The sequence below is a fragment of the Pteropus alecto genome, unplaced genomic scaffold (assembly GCF_000325575.1).
Source record: "Pteropus alecto unplaced genomic scaffold, ASM32557v1 scaffold92, whole genome shotgun sequence".
Classification (NCBI taxonomy): Eukaryota; Metazoa; Chordata; class Mammalia; order Chiroptera; family Pteropodidae; genus Pteropus; species Pteropus alecto.
In genome coordinates, this window is record NW_006432447.1 from 15,029,036 (window position 1) to 15,049,900 (window position 20,865).

At 33.6% G+C, this 20,865-nt stretch overlaps 1 protein-coding gene and 1 pseudogene across 1 annotated transcript in view; one reads left to right on the forward strand and one right to left on the reverse strand.

Moving 5' to 3' along the window:
* Positions 1 to 20,865, forward strand: part of LOC102886631 (60S ribosomal protein L32) — a 176,687-nt gene that overhangs the window by 11,372 nt on the left and 144,450 nt on the right. The window lies entirely within an intron of this gene.
* LOC112475983 lies at positions 16,593 to 16,711 on the reverse strand (annotated as a pseudogene).

A 20,865-nucleotide genomic window follows, 5' to 3' on the forward strand; every position in this document is an offset into this window, starting at 1 on the left:
GAAAAGGAAAATGAACTAGAAGTTTTTAAATTTGGTGTCAAGACAGACCTTCCATCCAAACCCTACTCCAGCTTAGGTGAACATGCCTATATACTCATGTGAGAGGTATAACAAGAGAATAAGGTCCAGCATTCAGGAATTAGCATGGAAGGCTGCAAGCTGCAGACAACACTTTGAATCTTTTCAATAAATTTTGTAATAATCTTTTATAAATGAAACCCAGCATGCAACTTATACAACTGGTTTCCTCATTGGTTTTATGGACATAGTGGTAGAATGGCAGATACCTTTAAAAATTGTCCACAGAATCTGCTTTAGTGGTAGGAGACTGAGCACTCCAGATGGACCAGAAACAACCCTCAGCTTTGAGGGAAAGGAGGTAGTAAAAACACAAAGTCATGGTGGGGGCTGGGGAATGGTTGGACTCCAGATTCTACCAAGGTCACCCCAGAGGTCAAAGGGACTTATCAGTCCTGAGGATTCAGGAGCTGACTGACAACAGGGCAAACAATGGTCCTTAATCAGTACAATGATTAGTGCTACAGAGAAGCTTAAAAGGGAACAGATAAAGGCCCAAATTCCATGGAGGTCAAGAGTTGAAAGAGAGAGAACACAGCCATTCTTGTCCAAATTCTCTGTGTGATCTATTAAGCTTGAAGAAATAATAATATCCTGGACTGAGAGGTCTAATGTGGTAGCTACTCCCTATATATGGCTGTTTAAATTTAAATAAAATGTAGAGTTCATTTCCTTAGTCATGCTAGCTACATATCAAATACTCAACAACCACATGTGGCTAGTAGTTGATACCATATGGGACAATACAGCTATAGAACAATCCCATCATCATAAAAAATTCTATTGACCAGCACTGATTTAGAAGTGACCTTACTTATGACCAAGAAACTACTGCCTAGAGGGCACTTGAGTTAAACATGTAAGGATATTAAGTGATACCTAAATTGAGTGTGTGCTAAATAAATAATTGTTGAAACAAGAGAAAGCATCAATAATACAAGAATCTCTACTGTTCGAACAAATGGGAACAAGAAGTGCGAGGCATCAAAGTGTTACTGATAAGGTGACCCTAAAAATATCAGCCAGGAGTGTTCCAATCACATCAGTAACGACATCCAGATGCTCTAGTAACAATAATGATAATGATAGAGTAAAATTGTATTTGTTCATACACAGTTGCATTTCTATAGCTGAATTAGATGCCACTACACTTGGGTGTTTTGTGTGTGTGTTTTTTTTTTAAATTGCTTGTGTGTATAACTTTTTTATTGTGTAAGACTGCATATTGCAATCACCATTACATTTTGTAATGAAGAAAAAATGAAGCAATTCCAAAATAGGCTTCGGGATCATCTTGGCAATGGCTCTCAGATCCTCCAATCCTCCTTCCCAAATGTGAGCAGTGAAGTATAAACAGGTGTATTAATAATCCTGGTAAGACAAATTTTAAGAATTTACTGACCTTCAATGTCAGTAAGTATCTTCAAATTGGGAAGTGTTTCTAACGTTCAGGTTAGATAATTATCAGTTTTCTGTATTAGTAAACAATGTTCTGTTTAAAAAATTATTTTACACAAAGGAAATATCATTAAACCTAAAATTGTTTTAAGGAAATATAGTTATTGGCTTCATGACCCATCAAAGAGCATTTAAGAAATAATTCCTTTCAAACAACAGAAATCAATTCAAATAGATATTATTCAAACAAAGCATTAGCTGTGTTTCTGATACTGATGTTCAGTTCAATTAAACCATGGATGTGTAAGCTAAAAGAGACATGTTAGTGTTACCGTTTATATATAATCTATTTTTCTTTCTTTTGGAACTACTGCAGTCAGTATTTCTATGCAAAAGCTATAGCTGTTGAAGCTTCATGATAATAAGCATTTTTATATCTAATCTGAATTGAAAGAACATATCACTCAAGTGTACTTAAATGTTCACACCCTGACCCAGGACAGATAAATAATTAGAACCAACTACAAGTTGTGGAAATATACTTTTTATCAGTTACTTCACACTTATCCCAGTGAATTCAATAAATTTACTTACACAGGACAAATACTGGGTATGGATGATCTAAACTAAGATGCACAACAAAGCATCCACTATTTATAAATGCATTTGGTCTAAATGATGCTAATGAAGCAAAATAAAGGAGTTTCTCTATGTATAAGTTAAATTTATAGAAAGAAATATTTAGCCTATAACTATAAAGTAAATCTCATCCTAGCTAGCCTTCTCCTGTATTGATTTCAAGTGTCACTGAGATAAATTAATACATTTCTTTCACTCAGTTAACAAATATGAATTAAGTACCTATTATTTGCTCTGGCAAATTAAAACAACAAAAAAAATGTAGTGCAGGAGACAGAACTTAAGGTTCCGTGGGGGCACAGACAGTTTTAAATAGGGTGATAAAGGAAAATCTTATTTGGGAGGTAGACATTTGAGCAAGGATTTAAATGTAAAAGGTGAAACTGGTAGTCATGACAATCTTTGTGGAAGTAGTATCCCTGAAAGAAGGAAAAGTCAGTGCTAAGGCCTCAAGACGGGTGCACCCCTGGTCTATTAAAGAGCAAAGAAAGCAGTGTGGCTGGGCCAAACAAGTGTTTGGGAAAGAGGTTTTAGAAGAAGCTAGAAGGTAAACAGGAGGCAAGATCAGGTAAAGCCTTACAGGTCGTACTTTTGCTTTTACTTGGGGTGCCATCATGGGTTTCAGCTGAGAGGAACATTACTAGATATATCTTTAAAAGTATCATTCCAGCTTCTTTATTGAGAATAGACTGTAAAGGGGCAGGGGACAAAGCAAGGAGACCAGCTAGAATGCTATGGGGGTAATCCGGGGGAGAAATGGTGATGTCTGGGACTGGTGTGATATCTGATACAATAAAAAGTGGCCAGATTGTCCATCTACTTGGAAAATAGAATTAACTAAATTGTCTGATAGAAAACAGAATTTTCTGATGTCAAGTATTAACATCTCATTGTAAGCTAATAAATTCTTTAAAAAATATATAAATTTATATACATACATCTATATTCATATAGATATACTGATATCACATCCTAATTATGATATTTAGGAGAGCTCTGTTCTTCTCCTGCTAATAGTCAATAAATACGCTGTACCATGCAGGAGAGAGGTCAGAGTTTAAACAGATCAAGAAAACTCTTCTAAAGGCTGAAGTTCTTTTCTGACAAAAGCTACTTTTGGAGAATTCATGTAGTCATGAGGAAATGAATATTTTAACCTTATATGTCAGCTGCATTGGCCTTTGGGTATTATAATAGTAAATGAAAATCTAGCACAGCTTTTGTTGTCTTCATTTAGTAATATTAATAGCTGTGGTCTCAATTTTTTAATTGAAGTCCTCCTGCTTCCAAGGATACAATAGATTCCTAATTGATCCATTTTTCAGGTTCTGCACTTGTGCTCTCTTTGATATTATCTTTTAATAGCTAAAATTGCTTTACATTGCCCCCTTGAGAATATGTGAATCTTGCCTCTCATTAAAAAGTCTTTGGTAGTATTCTTAAGATCTCGATTTTGTGGCAGAAAATTAAAAGCTCTAAAGGAGAGATAATATTGATGAAAAAAGAATGGGTGTTTTTAGATATCTATTATTAAGATTTCTAGTTGTGTATTTAAAATCTCAATGATAAACCCATATTTAAATTTACTAACATTTATAGAGAAAGTTATCCACATATTTTCCTTAATCACAGTTCTTTCAGAATGAAATTGATAGCCAAATAGAACATACATTTAAAAGTGATGAAAATATGAACTATGTTTTAAGACTATAGCTAACATATTGGTATGTTGAATGTGGCATAAACTTTTGGAATTTGTGGTATTAAACACATAGAAGAAAAAATGTAATTTAAACCTGTACAGACAACTTTCTTTGCACAGATAAGATATAAACACAAATAGTTTAAAAACTAAGGAATAAAATCTTCTGCAGCCTTAGGAAACAATGAAACAAAATATTAATGAAAATTAGGCTTAAAACATTTAGGTTATATAATTGGAAGGCTTTTATATTTTAAAAGCAGAAAGTCCTCCCAAATTGGTTTAATGGGACAATAGAGAGCATAAGAAGTGGTCCTACTCCCTAAGCATGTACATGCGTTCAGTGGGAGTGGACGAATGTATTGTTGAAGTGAGAACAATCCAGAAAATATCACAGCTGGTAATTTTCTGCAAAGGAATCCAGATATAAAAGTTAAAAAAAAAAAATGCCCACAGTGCTATTTGTTGTTTTGTTGTTTTTTTAATGGAGAAGAGCAAGACCTGAAGGTCAGTAGATCAGGCCATTGAATTTAGGGAGAAGGTTTAATAAATTCCTGTTCATTATGTCATTAATGACTGAAGGCTTGACACTTAGAGTGGGACCATCTTACATATCCAAGGAGGAAAGACCAACAATCTATTACTTTTTTCCCCCAAGGCCAAGGGCTTACAGAAAAAGGAAAGCTACCCAAAAGATAAAAGGAATAGAACTGAGAGAAGCTATGTGTCCTTACATGTATTTGAGCTATATAAGATTCTTCATTGTATATTATAAATGACTTGTTAAAATGCAATGTATCTAATGATGTCTCCAGAAGAAACAAAGGGGATTGAACTACCTTCACAACACTACGGAAAACTTCCCATTCTAATCCCTTTGGTGATATCAGTAAACCATCCCATGGGCACTGTCAGAAGGGTTTGGGTGTAAACAAATCTAATAATGATTTCAGAGGAGAGTGCAGATTCTTAAAGTTAATATGCAATCCATCATAGCCTTAGCTCTCATTAACGTAAGGAGCAATTACATCACCTGACCAATCCAATAAGGTCTATTCTGTAGACTATCTCTATGCCTGTAAAAGGTCTGAAATATAAAATTCAAATGTGGGCTTCTTCTTTTAATGATATATAGTAACAGGAAGTAAATTTATGTCCTTATAGAAAACAATCGGAAAAAAAAAAAGGATAAAATATTTGAAACGATCATTTTCAAGGCAATGGACCTCAGGTAATGAAGGACAGTAGTCCCTGAGAAATGGGAAACAAACGAGATGAATTTTGTAATTGTCCCAGGTTGAAAAAGTTCCCAGGCCATAGCACAGAGAGAAGAAACCTGGAAGAAACTGGTGATCTCAGTGAGTTAATGAGATGAAAATTAGAGTCTGGGGAAATAAAGGTAACTAGAGTTCCAGAGAGGAGGAAGTTGAACAGAAAGAGACAGTGCTCTGGAGAACTGTATCAAGTCTTGACTATTCAGCAAATTACTAATGAGCACAAGTGTGTGAGGAAATTTATCAAGACCCGAAAAAGAATCATCTAAAAGGATTAAATGGAATAGTACATGGCACTCATATCAGGCTAGGAACAGTGCCTGCTTCACCAGGCAGATTGGAAAAATCCATCATTCATGGTAGTGTACTCAAGAAAGTCTTGCCTCAGCAGTGGAAAATAACTAGCTCTAGACTGAGCATTATTTCAGATAAACTTAACAAACATAAAAGCAAGATTTGAAGGAATAAAACTCTTTCCAAGTAATTTATTTACCCCAGGAAAAAAAACACAAAAATAGTTATAGAATTATAAAAATATTTAATACTCAACAATGTAAAACTTACAATGTTTACCATCCAATAAAAGAATACTAAGAATGCAAAATTTATTGAACTATAAGAAATAGATAAATCTATAATTACAGTTAGGTATTTCAATACCCTCACTCAATAACCGATAGAACAAGTAGAAAAAAAAATCAGAAACAACATTAACAACCGACTTGATCTAATTGACTTTAAATAACCTTTCTACCCAATGAACTCAAAATACATATTCTCTTCAAGTGTACATAGAATATTTACCAGCTTTGTGAATTATAAGGCAAATCTCAATAAATGTTAAATGATTCAGGTCAACAAGGCATGAACTTTAATAAAAATGGAACAAACTGGATATCAATAATGGAAAGATATCAGGAAAATATCCAAATATTTAAAAACTAACTAACTTACTTTTAAATAACCGATGTCAAAAAGGTAATCAAAGGCAAATAGAAAGTATTTTGAACGAAATGGAAATAAAACACAGTATGTCACAAGTTGTAGAATGCCACTAAAGCTACACTTAGGGGATATTTTACAGCAATAAATCCTTACATTTGTAAAGAAGAAAGAGCTGAGATCAGTGGTCTCATTTTATACCTTAGTGTCTTTATACCTTAGTATCTTTAGACATTGAAAGAATAATGAGTATGTATTAGTATTAACTCGATGCCTAAAATTTGACAGCTTATGTGAAATGGACACATTCTTTAAAATAGACAAGTTATCAATGTTCTCTCAAGGAAAAACATAACCAGAATAGCCCTAAATCTACTAAAGAAATTCATTCTGTAGCTTAAAACCTTTCCAAAATGAGAACTCCAGGCTTTATGTCTCGACTTATATATCCAACAAACATTTAATGAAGAACTATTATCAAGTCTATACAAATTCTTCCAAAAAATTGATGAGAAGAGAATTTGTAATATATTCTATAAGTCTAATATTGCCCCGATACCAGACATTACAAATAAAGCCACATAGACAAAAAAATTCTAAACAAAATTTTAGCCAGTTGAATGCAACAATATACAAAAAGTATAATATATCATAACCAAGTGGTATTTATTCCAAGAATGTACATTCAATTTAACATTGGGAAATCAGTGAATGTAATTTACCATATAACAAACAAAAAAAAAAGACATCAAAATAAAACATATGATCATCTCTACAGGCACAGAAAAAGCATTTGACAAAATCTAAAATCCATTCCTGATTTAAAAAAAAAAAAAAACCCTCAGCAAATTAGGAATAGAAGGAAACTTTCTCAATTTGAAAGAGTTGAATGGCTTCCCCTCTGAGATTATACACAAGAAAAGAATTTATGTTCTCACTACTTATATTCAACATTGTACTAGAAGTTTTAGACAATACAGTCAGATGAAAGAATGGGAAAAAAGAAAAGAAGAAAAAATAATCATCCAGATTGGAAGAGTAAAACTGAATTTCTTCACAGATAACATAACCATCTATATAGAAAATCTGATGGAATCAACAAAAAATTACTAGATACAAGCTCTATGTACAAAAGATCAATGTATTTTATGTACTACAGTAAATAAGAAACTCAAATAAAAAAACATGTTATTTATAATGGCATCAAAAATATAAAGTACTTAAGGATAAGTCTGACCTATGTGCTTAAAACTGTAAAACATTACTGAGAGAATTTAAAGAAGACCAAATAAAAGAATAGTTATACGTTGTTCATGGGTTATAAGACTTAATGTTAAAATATCTGTTCTTCTTGAATTACCTATAAATTCAATGCAACCCCAAACAAAATTGTAGCAGGCTTTTTTCAATTAAATAAAGGCCAAAAGTATGTGGATAGAGTCAAAATCTTTAAGGTATAAACGCTGGTTCCACGCAGTACCTATTTTTCAGATTATGAGTAGAAAGAGAGGACTATGTTTCTGCTTCCTTTGCCCACCTAAAGGAACAAATTTGAAGGACTTAAGTGATGGTTTTTTTCATGCACAGAGCTTGGTTTATAATAGTCAAGAGTAAGTGAAATTTATGCACACACACAAAAAAATACACCAGAGGTGAGAATAGACAGAAATAGAATGTGCCCGCCCCCCAATAGACTTACTGATAGAAAAATAGTCCCCAAGAATAAGTCACCTCTAAGATGTTGTATAGATAACAATCATGTTGTTTGGAGAATCTTTACATATATGACTCAGATACTCAGCAATCTCCATTGTATTCTACTGTCATTTATCACCAGCCTTGCGGTGGTTCTTCACAAATCCTCCATATAATCCACTCACAAAAATCATTACTGAGTAATGAAGAGGTTAGCAAAGATTTCATAGAGAAGTATAGGAGAGAGTTCACAGAAACATCAAATTTAAATTAAAAACAAAAAAAAAAAACAAAAAAAAACCTATCTCCATGTACTTCTCTGCCATTCTAGTGTTCTGAATTGCAAGTTAGTCCTACACTTCCAAAGCACATTCATGCCATTGTCTAGTAAAATGAATGCCCTCTAATTAATGGAGTATCTTTTCCTCCTTAAAAAATAGCCAATTTTTGAGTGAGCATGCTCTGGGGGAGTTTTATCCCCTACCTTGAATTTCTCCACACCACACATCCTCCCCATGGGAGAGCTATATGGCCTTTTGGACCTTGATTAGCATAACTCACAGTATGTATGAAATTCTTGATTCTTGATTCAAATTACAAAATGAGAGAAGAGTTTAAAGATATCTAATTTAAAAAACTCAGATATTTCAATTATTGAAATATTTCTTCAATCTTCAGTAAACTTTTCTCAAAATGAAACTAAATTAAAGACATATTGCCTTTACTTAAATATTAAGTGGCTAATATATCTGATTGCCTTATGTTCTTTTCCAAATACAACAAAGAAATAACCCCAAGGAAAAGGACAAGCTCTTGTCCAAAATTTGACATTGGGGTGGAAAATCACACATCTAATCTGAAGTGTAATTGTTACCTATTTAGTTTTAACACATGTCATTTGAGCTATTATTTTTTTGTAGTAAAAAAAAATTGTAGAGAAGAGTTAGTAAAAAAAAAGTCTTATCTCTAAGTTTACCTTTAATTTTAAAGGAAGTGAAGTGACAAGTGCCCCCTGAAGATATTATTCTCTTCATATTTCTATAACGTTTTTACGCTTTAAAGATGATAAAATTTGTTTAATTGCATCATTGAATGTTTCAGAAAGAATTTATTACAGTGAATTTTTACCAATCAAGATATTATAAGAATGGCAAGAGTTTCTTAAGGTAAAAACTTTTTTAACAACTGTTACAGAAAAAAGATTACTGCTTCCTGAGTCACTTTGATGATATTCTGTAATCTGATTTCAACTTTTCTGCTATTTTTATCTCATATGTAATTTTTTTTCAAAATGTAATAAAATATATTTTTAATAAAACAATAACTATATTTCACACACATGTAGTTTGGAAATGTAGTTTAGTTGACCAAAATGAACTCTTCAGTTCAGTAGTCCTGATATCAGAATCTGCTTTTAAATTTATCCAAGTTAGTCACTCAATTATTTATTGACAATATCCACACAAGCATTAACTTAGTAAATTGGTATTCTTAATCTTCGTCACCAGGGGAAAAACAATATAATTACTGTCAAATTACTGACAGCATGGTGTCTGGTCAAATTACGTAACTTGCTATTTAATAATAAATCAAGTTAATGGTTTGGTTTGCAAATGTAAGTGTTAAAATTAATCTTTCAATGGTCTGAAACCATCACTTGAGATGACATAGTTTAATGACCAAAAAGTATTTATTAGTTTTACCAAAAACCTTGATACAAGCAGGTCAAAACAGATTGTTAATTGTGTAACTTACATTTAAAAAATATCTAGTTTTTTAAAATTATTTTTCAGAATATGTCAATAATGTGTGTATAATTACAAAACAAGGAAAAGCAGAGAGAAAAACTTAAAACCGTATCCTCGTATTGATGTACATTAATCTATTGAGTGTCTACTATACATTAGGCACTGTGAAAGATGTAGGGGATTTAAAAACATATGAACATAACAGATCTGTTTCTGCAAGCACAAAACTGTCTTTTAGAGAGTACAAGAACTGGTGAGAATGGTTAGAAACAGGAAATTCCTAATGTACTTTGGTAAGTAAAGAAATTAAGATATTCTATACTGAGGAAGTAGCAGTAGGGACCCAGACACAAAAATCTGAAATATTGTTTTATTTAATACTCTCTATGACTCTGAGATAAGGAAATAGGTTCACAGAAAATAAATTGTTCAAGACCTCATAGTTGATAAGTTGTTCTATTTGACCCATTAATGGATGTGTTCACGAAGGAGTTGATGAATGAATGAAAGACATGTGTCTGGAGTTCAGTAGAGAGGACCATCAACATATATGTGCTGCCTGATTTTTGAAGGCTTTGTGGGTGATATTGCCCAGCACATGTATTCAGAGAAATCTAAGAAGGAAAATTTTTTAAGTGTAATGTAAAAGAACTATGCAAGTGCTATTATGATGGCCAAATTCAAGCTATTTATAACATCATTTCTGAACTTCTACCCTAAAGAAATTTTGTAAGTGGACCTTAACTTCAATTTTTCTTCCCAAACAGTGATCCACAGGTCAAGATGAACCTAATCTCCTGGTCCTGCCTGAGAGAATCCAGTCAGAACCTACCAATATTTAAACCCACAGTCAGGTTACCTAGTTTTAACTCTCCAGATCCAGGCATTTCTCAACTGAAGGCAGGGTCTGAATTTTCCAGCTACTCAGTATCCTATTTATTGAGTATTAAAATTCTAAACAGCCTCATTGGATGCTTCAGTTTCCTATTTACTCAATTTAATGATTAGGCTATTCTCTCCTACTTGTCTGTTCAAATCTTATCTCAGTTCCAGTGACACATCCTGATTAAAAGATAATGACATCAGGACCATGAGAAATTTAAAATGAATGAGGTGTTAATGTCACTCAAGCTATTCCAACTTTGATGCTAAACACAAATGATTCTCAAAAAAGAAAAAAATAATTTAAAAAATTCTTCTCATCTTGAACTGAATCTCTTTAATGATAAATTATCTCTTTTCTCAGATTTTTTTATACCTATCAAATCAAGATTTGGGAATATGTTTGTTTTTATGACTTTTCTCCACTACCATTGCCCTAAAAAGAAGTAATATCTGTACGTGTGGCTGGTACGCTTCTATGCATGACTTTCTAATGACTCTTCTTTATTAATATCTGAATGAAACCACTGCCTTTCAATTAAAAAAAAAATTGTAGCAAAAAAAAAAATACAAATGAGAATGAACTCAACAGTAAGATGCCACTACACATATGTCAGAATGGCCAAAATTCAGAACTCTGACCATACCGAATGCTGGCGAAGATGAGAAACAACAGGCATGATGAGAATTCAGAACAGGACAGCCACTTTGGAAGATAGTTTGGTGGTTTCTTATAAAACAAATATATTTTTACCATAAAACCCAGCAAGCATGCTCCTTGGTATCCCCACCCAAAAGGGTTAAAAACTTATGTTCATATAAAAGTCTGCACATGAATGTTTACAACAGCTTTATTGATCACTTCTAAGAAACCAAGCTATTCTTCAACAGGGGAATGGATAAAAAAAAAAAGTGGCATATCCATACACTGGAATATTAATCAGCACTAAAAAGAAATGAGATATTAAACCACAAAAAAAATGGAGGAATCTTAAATAAATGTTACTAAGTCAAAGCCTGAAAAGGCTACGTACTATATGATTCCATTTATATGACATATTCTGGAACAGGTAAAGCTATAGGGACAGGAAAACTGGTTTCCAGGAATTTAGGTGGAGGGAATAAGGAAAGGAGGAAGAGATGAATAGGTAGAATACAGGGGATTTTTATGGCAGTGAATTTACTCTATATAATACTGTACTGGTAGATATATGTCATATATATTTGTTAAAACTCATAAAATGTACAACACAATGAACCCAAATATAAACTATAAATATAAACTTTAGTTAATGATATATCAATAGTGCCTCATCTGTTGTAACGAATGCACCATACTAACCCCAGGCGTTAGTAAGAAATATAGGAGGGGGATGGTGACAGTGTACATAGGAACTCTCTCTATGTTCCACTTATTTTTCTGTAAACTTAAGAACTTCTAAACAGCCTTGGTTAGCCACTCTTATATATGGACAGGTGAGTTGACTACACATTTGAGAAAACCTTTAATGTAAAAGGCAAACAACAAAACAAGCAAAAATAACAAAAGAAGCAACTTGGATAAAATAAAGACTATCAGAGAGAAAAGAAATCTTTAAGCAAAAAATAGAGATCTTGGAAACTGAAAATTCAGCAGAAATTAAACACTCAACTGAAGGGTGGGAAGACATATTTGAGAAAATCTCCCAGAACATAGGAAAAAAAGTGAGAGATTAAAAATTATAAAGAAAAGATAAAATTAGAAAAATATACCAGGAGGTCCAACATTCAATGAATAGCAGTTTTGGGATGACAGAATATATAGGAGAGAAACAGCATCAAAAATTATATCAAGAAAATTTCATGAGTTGAAGGATATGGGACTCCTTATTAAAAATGCCCATTTATTGCCAAATAAAATAGTAGCCTCTAGAGAAAAAGAAATGGTTATATACAAGAAAGGGGAATTAGAATGTGTTCAACAACACTAAAATCTGAAAAAGAATGGGTAAATAACTTCAAAATTCTTAATGAAAATTATTTCCAATTGAGCCAACTATCACAAACATACAGGTATTCTAAATAAATTTTTAGACTATTATAACTAACAAAGAGGAAAAGTTGATTAAGAAAAAAGGAGTCATTACAAACAACATAGCTCAACTGAATAACATCTACAAGGTCATCAACTGTAAAGACAAATTATTAATCTAAGCAAAATTATGTAATTTTATTGGCAAAACAGGAATGTACAAGAAATGTACCAATTTATAACATAGGGCAGGGAAATGAAAGAGGGTTGAGTTTTCATTTCCCAGAGTAGGAAGCCAATATGCCTAAAACCGTTAAATGACAACTGGCAAAGTAAATATTTTATTGGAGAGATGTAGATAAATACCAAAAGGAAAAGCTAAGAGACTGAAAACCATTGCCTCTGAAAAATAGGGAGGAGCAAGAGACCACTGCTTTCCTTAAGTTTTGTAGACTTCGACCTTTTAAATTATGTGTACATATAACTGAAGAGAATAAAAAACTGCATTAAAAGATAAAATGAATAAAAGCCAAAAAGTTCACACGAACAGAACTACAGGCAAAGTCTATGAATATTTTTAATGCATTGGAAATTAAAACAGAATTTTTAAAAATATGCATGATTTCTTTTAAAATAGTAAACATATTACATGCTAACATAAATATTTTAATAACTATATTTTCCAAAACAAAACAATTTAGTGAGAAGAATGATATTGTTTTACATTTTTGCAGAATCTCCTCAAAGTCTGACTTCACTGAAGACATCTGGATCCTCCTAGCTTACACAGCATTCAATCTGTTGCAATATCATATGTCATGTAGCCTCTAGAAAACTTGATAAAATGAGTGTGAAATAGGAAATAATGTGCCAGTGTTATTATGGAATTAGTTCTGACATTGTAGACACTATGATAGGGTTTCAGGGATCCATAGAGGTTCCTGGACAACATTCTTGAGAACTGCTGCTCTAGATCATCCTTATTTTTCATGTTCTCATTCTTGAATTAAACTCCAGGCAAGACCATCTGTTTGGCTGAGCTCTACATGCCAGAGGTCAGGAAGAGCAGGCATCTGGCATTTTTTGGAGATAGAGTTCTGCTTCCCACTAAAATTCATGTCACTGTAGTTTCTTTTCTCTCTCTCTCTCTCTCTCTCTCTCTCTCTCTCTCTCTCTCTCTCTCTCTCTCTCTAATGTTTTAAAGATATTCTCTCTCTCTCTCTCTCTCTCTCTCTCTCTCTCTCTCTCTCACACACACACACACACACACACACGTCATTACAATGTTGAGTTTTTACCAGAGTTCATTCTCACAACCACATGTGGCATTACCAAGTTATATCCAAAAGAACAATCACTTATCTGAAAGGGAACACTTTGTGAGAAGGGAGACAAAGGAAGATATGGCTGGTGAGCACTATTATAATGATTCCTGATATGGCAAAGTACTAGAAATTCAAAACCAGTCCATTAGAGCAGTGTTCGTTATTCTCAGAATAACTAGTAGGCAAAGAAACATACCATGAATCTTCCTTGGTGGAAAAAAAGTTTTCCTACCCAAACATCAAAATGGAAATTACATTTTCTAATCAGGGTAAGCAAATCATTGTTCATAAGCTATCCATTTCATTATCTATCTATAATTATTCTTTAATTTTTCATTGAGAATTTTCCAGAGAAACAGTTCATATGAGTTTGTATCAGAGTCTATATTTAAACCAGTTTAGTGCCTATTTTTAAAATGGCACACATCATAGTGGAAATTTTGAGAGCCTACTGTTTTTCAAACAACTATTTCTTTTCTAACATGGCAGAGTTTGGTTGTTTTATACTGTTTATACACTTCATTGTTAGTTCTGCAGTTGGAAGCTATCTTCAGTCACAATTGACAAAGTGCCTGCAATTAAATAGCATCTTAAATACTGGTGATGCTGTTCTAATGGAGTTGTTATTATTCTGAGCATCAGGCAACTGGGGAAGAAATGTGTTCACAGAGCCACAGGATTGGAACGATTCTCCTGTAGGTGTGCAGAGGTTGGCCTCAAGAAGAATGCAAACTAGTAGAACACTTAATTTATGAGCTCTGTAAGTACAAAGCTACAGAAGTAATGGACTACAAAATTGACTCTTTTAAACATCAGTTTCATCAACTGGCAACAGTGTCCAAAAGAGTGGGAGAAAAAGAAAAGACTGTCTTTGGAAGAAAATAATATGCCATTTCACTAGGGTATGAATAATTGATCATAATCATCACATTGCACATCAAATGCAAAAATATAAGTTTGTGTTGAGCAGCCACTTCTTTTTGGTACTTGTACAGATATTAAACTGTAAATAGTATTCCATCTTTAGGTGCAAAAACATAATTAGATAAAGTATACTTAATGCAGCATTAGAAGTTAGAATATGCTATGATAATATGATGGTAAAATACTGGCATGGTTCACTGCTCTTTAGTAAAGATGATGTTTTCTTCATTTCTCCTACCACTACACTTTAAATCTCTGGAAGAGCTGAGGAGTCAATACTGTTCCCTACAGGTGAATTAATTTTCCTAAGGCATTGTGTTTCTATTAGGTCAGTGTTAGGGTCTTAATAAAGAGTGGGTTTCAATTAGAACTTTGTCATGATGTCCAATGAGTAACTGAGGACCCAACATGGCATCCCTTTGCCTACTCTGTGATTCCAGTGTCAAGTGATTTCCCAAAGCATTAAATTTGTTTCATAATATTTACTTGTGAAACTCACCTGCCAAAATTCTAGAAGTCTATAAGGATTCGTATTCTACAGCAAACCATAAAGACAAAAATAAGAAAATAGTGTGAAAACTCACTCCACACAAAAATATAAATGACAAGTAACAGAGTATAAATCAGCTAAAGCCAAATATATTTGCTGTAGAAAATTTATATTGTTCTGTGAAGTAATTTAGGAGCAATTGTATTCAGGGGTGAGTGGGATGGGATGAGAGATACACAAAAAAATATAATTTGACATCACCTAACAAATATTTCAGAGTAATATAAGGAGGAGGATAGGCAGGGTAGATCTTGGGGAATTTAGGATTATGTTAAAGAGGCAGGGCTAACTTCTAGAAACAGCTATAGAGTATAAGAAACAATTTGTGTACTTTTGTGTATATGTACATGAGCTCATAAATGACCATTAAGTTTAAATTAGCAGGTTTTTAAACTACCAGACAAATAATCCTAAATGCAAATTCTATCTACACATTTTCTATCAGAAACATAATTTCCCTCTCAAAGGATAGTTATTTCTGGAAAGCCTTAGAGAATAGAAACAATTTCTAGAAAAGGCAATAAATGTAAACGAAGGATTACATTTGTTATCAAGTAAAATTCATAGGTACAGGATATCTTTCATTTGAAATCTTGATACATATGACAGGATTCATATGATGAAACTTTGTAACTCATAGATTTGCACTCACTTTATAAGTTAGGCTCTGGAAGGCTTCTGAAATCAGATACCTTGCAATTTCTGCAAATGACTAACGACTGATAGCATCGCCAGGGACATGCTCTTGTGATCCACCAATATAGGCACCACACAGGTATTAATGACTCAGTAAAATATTCTAACATATGAATTTTTTTATTAGGCTTTTCCTTTTTAAAATGTGACTCTACCATTGACAATTACTGTAGTTTGGTGTCTACCGAAATAGATATTTGAAACAAATACAATTAGGTACACTAGAACACCTCTGAGTGGCTTGCTATACTTCTTCATTTTAACCTAACCTAACACTGGATTTACCTGGCTTGAATAGAGTATACCTTTTACTCATCCTATCATTTCATTTTGCCATTTGGGATATGACTTTATCTTCAAAGCTCCTGATAGCTAAGAGTCAAAAATCCTCCATCTCTTTTCAATTGCAGTCTTCCAGTCACCCTCATCTTTTTCTTCTACATTTGACACCAAATTAGAACTTATCATGAGAAAAGATCCACTTGCCCATCTGAGTTTTCTGCTCTTCATCCTCGGGAGCCAGAAAGATAAATAAATATAAAAATAAATGGGAATAAACACGATGACCTATTTAAACAACCCCATGATGATCTTCCCCCAAGAAGGAAATTCTTAGAACTATTTCACTGGTTCATTTTGGTAGTGCATTTTTATTTGAGTCACAGTCTACAGGGTAAACTGACACTGACTAATGCTTTTGTGGGTTTTTTTTTTAATACTTTTTTTTACACCTACAGTACCTGGTATTCCTAGGTGGTATCCCTTCCAAATACTAACCAGGTTCAACCCTGCTTAGCTTCCGAGATCAGATGAGATAGGGCATATTCAGGGTGGCATGGCCGTAGACATGATCTTGTGGGTTTTTTTTTTCCAGCACTTAATTTTTTCTAAATATAGTTTAAAACAACCTATTAAGGGTCCAGAGTGTTGTTTAATTTTTCTAAAACATGGATATGAAGAAATTCCCCCCACAGAATTCTATATTTCTTCTGGAAACCAGAATACTACTTCAATGTCAGCCTCATCATCATGAGACCCCTACTAAACCAGGGTCTCAGCATCTTAACTCAAAATCAGATAAAAATCCTTATTACTCAGATACACTTGATGAATCTAATGTAAAAAGTTTCTACCTTCAAGTGAATTAGGATTAATTATTGTGTGAACTGCCTCCAGCAAGCGAAAAGAGTTTCCAGCAGGTGCATGGACCATGCTTATTATAAATATAAGTGAATTAGGATTAATTATTGTATGAACTGCCTCCAGCAAGCAAAAAGAGTTTCCAGCAGGTACATGGACCATGCTTATTATAAAAAAAAAAAAAAAAATGCTTTCATGATAGCTATCTCACTGGAGGGGAAAAAAAATCTAAGTAGAACTCTAAAATATTCATAAGTATTAAAATCTGTTCTGTTAAAATGAGAAAGAATTATGGCCCAGACATATCTACTGTGAAACTACTTTTAAAGGTCCGTTATCTCCAATTTGTCACATGATTTAATCAAAGTAGAGTAACCATGTAATGGGACACTTATAATTAATAGACTAAACATGTTCATTATTTTATGACAGCTAGATATTCTACAGTTTCACCCAGAAATCTTGAACACAGATTACTCCAAGCAATTACATTTTTGTCTTTAAAAAAAAAAAAAAAGTCTTACAGAATAACCACAGAGAGAAGAGTGTCTCAATCTTTCTCATTCTTGAATTTACAATTATTAGCCATTATTTTGTGGAGAGATTCTTACAAATAACTGCATAGCTTCTGTTTGATTGATTTCTGTCATACAAGCAAGCTCATGGCAACAAACAAAGATAAGAATTAGCTTTCTAAAGGGAAAGCAATAAAAATTCTACACCAATAATTTAGGCCCATTAAAGAGAATTTTTCCATTTTTCTTTTCCACCCTGACTTTCAATAGGCCTTGGGTTTGTTAGCCTGGTAAAAATGAATATGTCAGCATTCATTGCAAATCACTGCCCAGTTAAAACGGGAATTAGAAAAGATTTTCCACCTGCTTCATTAATAACATCAAATTCTTTTTTCTTGGTTTGCTTTATAGACATATCTTTCTCAGTTCCATCAATTATTTCTTTATGTGACTGTGGATCTAAAGAAAAAAAAAGAAAGACAATAGAAGAAGACTGAATTTTTTCCTGTCACTTTGAATTACTTAAATATAATATATAGCAAGGTCTTTTGCTTTAAACACCTGGAAATGCCTTCCAAAACTGAAAGAAAGCAAAAAAAAAAAAAAAAATGCATATGAAAGAAAGGAAAGAGAATGACCCTCAATATAAATAAATCTAAACCTATAGAAGTATTAGAACCAGGTAGATGATAAAGACTTAATTCTCAAAAGAAAATTGTTACTTCAATCTGTTTACTCAATCTGTTTATTTACAAACCATTTTTATTACTTATAATGCAAAATTCAGAAGTTAGAATAATTTTAACACTAAAAGCTTTATGAGTTTGCATAATCTCCCATCATGGAGAGTCAGTGCACTGCAGTACTTACAAGGCACAGATGGGATGAACTTTAGTATAACCCCAATAACGATGAGCTTTTCTTATGCAATGTGAGTCATCTATGGTTATTATGAATTGCTTTTTTATTTCTTCATCAGCATTTGTCTGCTGTCTGCATGGCCCAATTAATATATGGCACTGTATATCGAATGTGTTACAGCCATCAGACTGTCACTTTTGCCTTCAGGTAGACACACACAGTTTGAGGCAATTGTTCTTTATAATTTCTATACCAACCTCTGACTGATGGAATGCCAAAGCTGTAAAATGTTGTCAGTAAAACAAAAACTTGGTCCAGGTGTTTTGTCATTTTTATGATCTTGACTTTCAAGGGCAAATTACTACTTCTGCAGTTAGGCTACATCACAACTCAAGGGAAAAGTGGTGAAGTCTTGATGGGAGGGTACCAGAGTCTTTCTTCTCAACTCATGAATGGCAGAGCAGCAGCCTTGCATCCCTGCTAGAAATGCAGAATCTCAGGCTAAGCCTCAGACCAGCCACAACAAAATCAGCATCTTAGCAAGTTCCACAGATTGAGGATGCATTTTAACATTTGAAAAGCCTGTTAGAAAAGTTACCCCCAAGTGTGCAATATATTCCAACAAATCAAAGCCCTTCAGATGGACTTCGAGAATGGTCTCTCCCAATTTGAATCCTAGGTTGTTTTAACTATGCCATTTGTATTGATGAATTATCTCTCAGACATAATCCAAAACCAAAAATGACTTTAGTGTATGAAATTCTTAGAACTATACTGCCAATTAATTATCCTGACTTTGATATTCTTTAATTTATTAAAAAAACAAAAAAACAAAAAAACTTTCACATGCTTTACATCTTCTCTGCCAGCTGTGTGTGGAAATAAAAGCGGTAATTAAGTGTGCTTCAGTTAAAAAAAAAAAGTGTTATTATTTAATTATGTATGCATCTAAATGAGGAGTTTGTAAACTTTTTCTGTAAAGGGCCAGATAGAAAATATGTTAGGCTTTGTGGGCTAAGAGGCGATATCACTTAATTTGTATCCAAATTCAGTGTTTACTATCATCAAAATGTAAAGATTATTCTTAGGTCCTGGTCATACAAAAACAGGCAGTGGGCAGAATTTGGCTCATAAGCTATAGTTTGCTGATCTGTGATCTAGGTCAACAATCTAAACTGTGATTAAACAACAAGGGTCTGAAAGGATCCAGGAGCCACTGCCATAGTTGTCCTGTAGAGACTGCAATCCAGTTGTCATTGTAGCCCTAACTCTTTGGCCAACACTTTGGTCTGGTGACGTCAAGAGGCAACATGATATATACCTATGATTCTGAAGAGAAAGGGTAAAGATAACATGGATTTAGTTATCAAATTTCATTGTATTAGAAATGAGTGTGCATCCCCTTCACACTCAAAGGAAGTAAGTTTTACCAAAGAAAATGCTTCCTCTAAAATAGGGAGCAAACTTACTAGACTCTGTAACATGAAGTGATAAGGATAGTTTGTTTACAAACCGCTTTCAATACTAAATATAAGAAAAATGGTAAAGATCAATGACTAAAATTGTGCTCAATAGTATAGCTGAGAAATTTATAATTTTGCATTTTCTTTTCCCTCCAAGAAATGTTCGGCAAGTTCATTAATCACAGACCCCAAATAGGCTACATTAAGGTTCAGGTGGGGAGTGTTGTTTTCACTGGTCCTTTAACTTTAGAAGTTAGTTTTAGAGGCTACTGAATATTTACTTTCTCACTCACCTCCTTGGCAAACATTGCTAATCCATCATGGCACATTCCCCCTAAGCCTGAACAGGGCTCTCAAACAGACTATAAATAAATCCATCTGGTATTCAAGAGGAAGTCGATGGCCATCCTTGGAAGGTGGACAGACTGCCAATCATGGTACCTAGTGCTAAAAGCATAGAAAATGCCAGGGGGCATGTAGGTATGTGAATTTGACTACTATATCAACTCTCCTACTCTCTGCATCAGTGACCTGAGATGAGATACTGGGGGAGCCCAGTATTACACCGTCTATCTCAGTAATCCAGTGAAGAGTGAATCCATTTCCTCAGTAAGTCCTGCTCTGTGCTCCCTGGGGTCCAGGGGTGTCCAGCTACCAGTCTATATTACTTCTAGGCTATATCACCTAGTGCCCGCTGGGTAACAATAAATAGGGCCTATTCTAAAAGTACAGTATTAGGTACAAAAACCTAACTATTGGAAAGACTCTTTAGGTTCAGTTAAGGCGTTTATTGCCCAAATCATCCTGGTGAAAACCCATTAGCAGATTTTTTGGCATTCAGTCAAAAATTACTGATCCTGAGATATGTAGCTTTGTTGTGTGGGAGCTGGGTTCTCTTTTCCTACATATCCAAGCTCACAAGCCCATTACTATCTCAACAGTGGAAAGAAATGGGAATGGGAACGGGGTAAATGAAAAACAGTTTAATTCTGTTCAAATGTAACATCTTGCGGCTTTTCCAG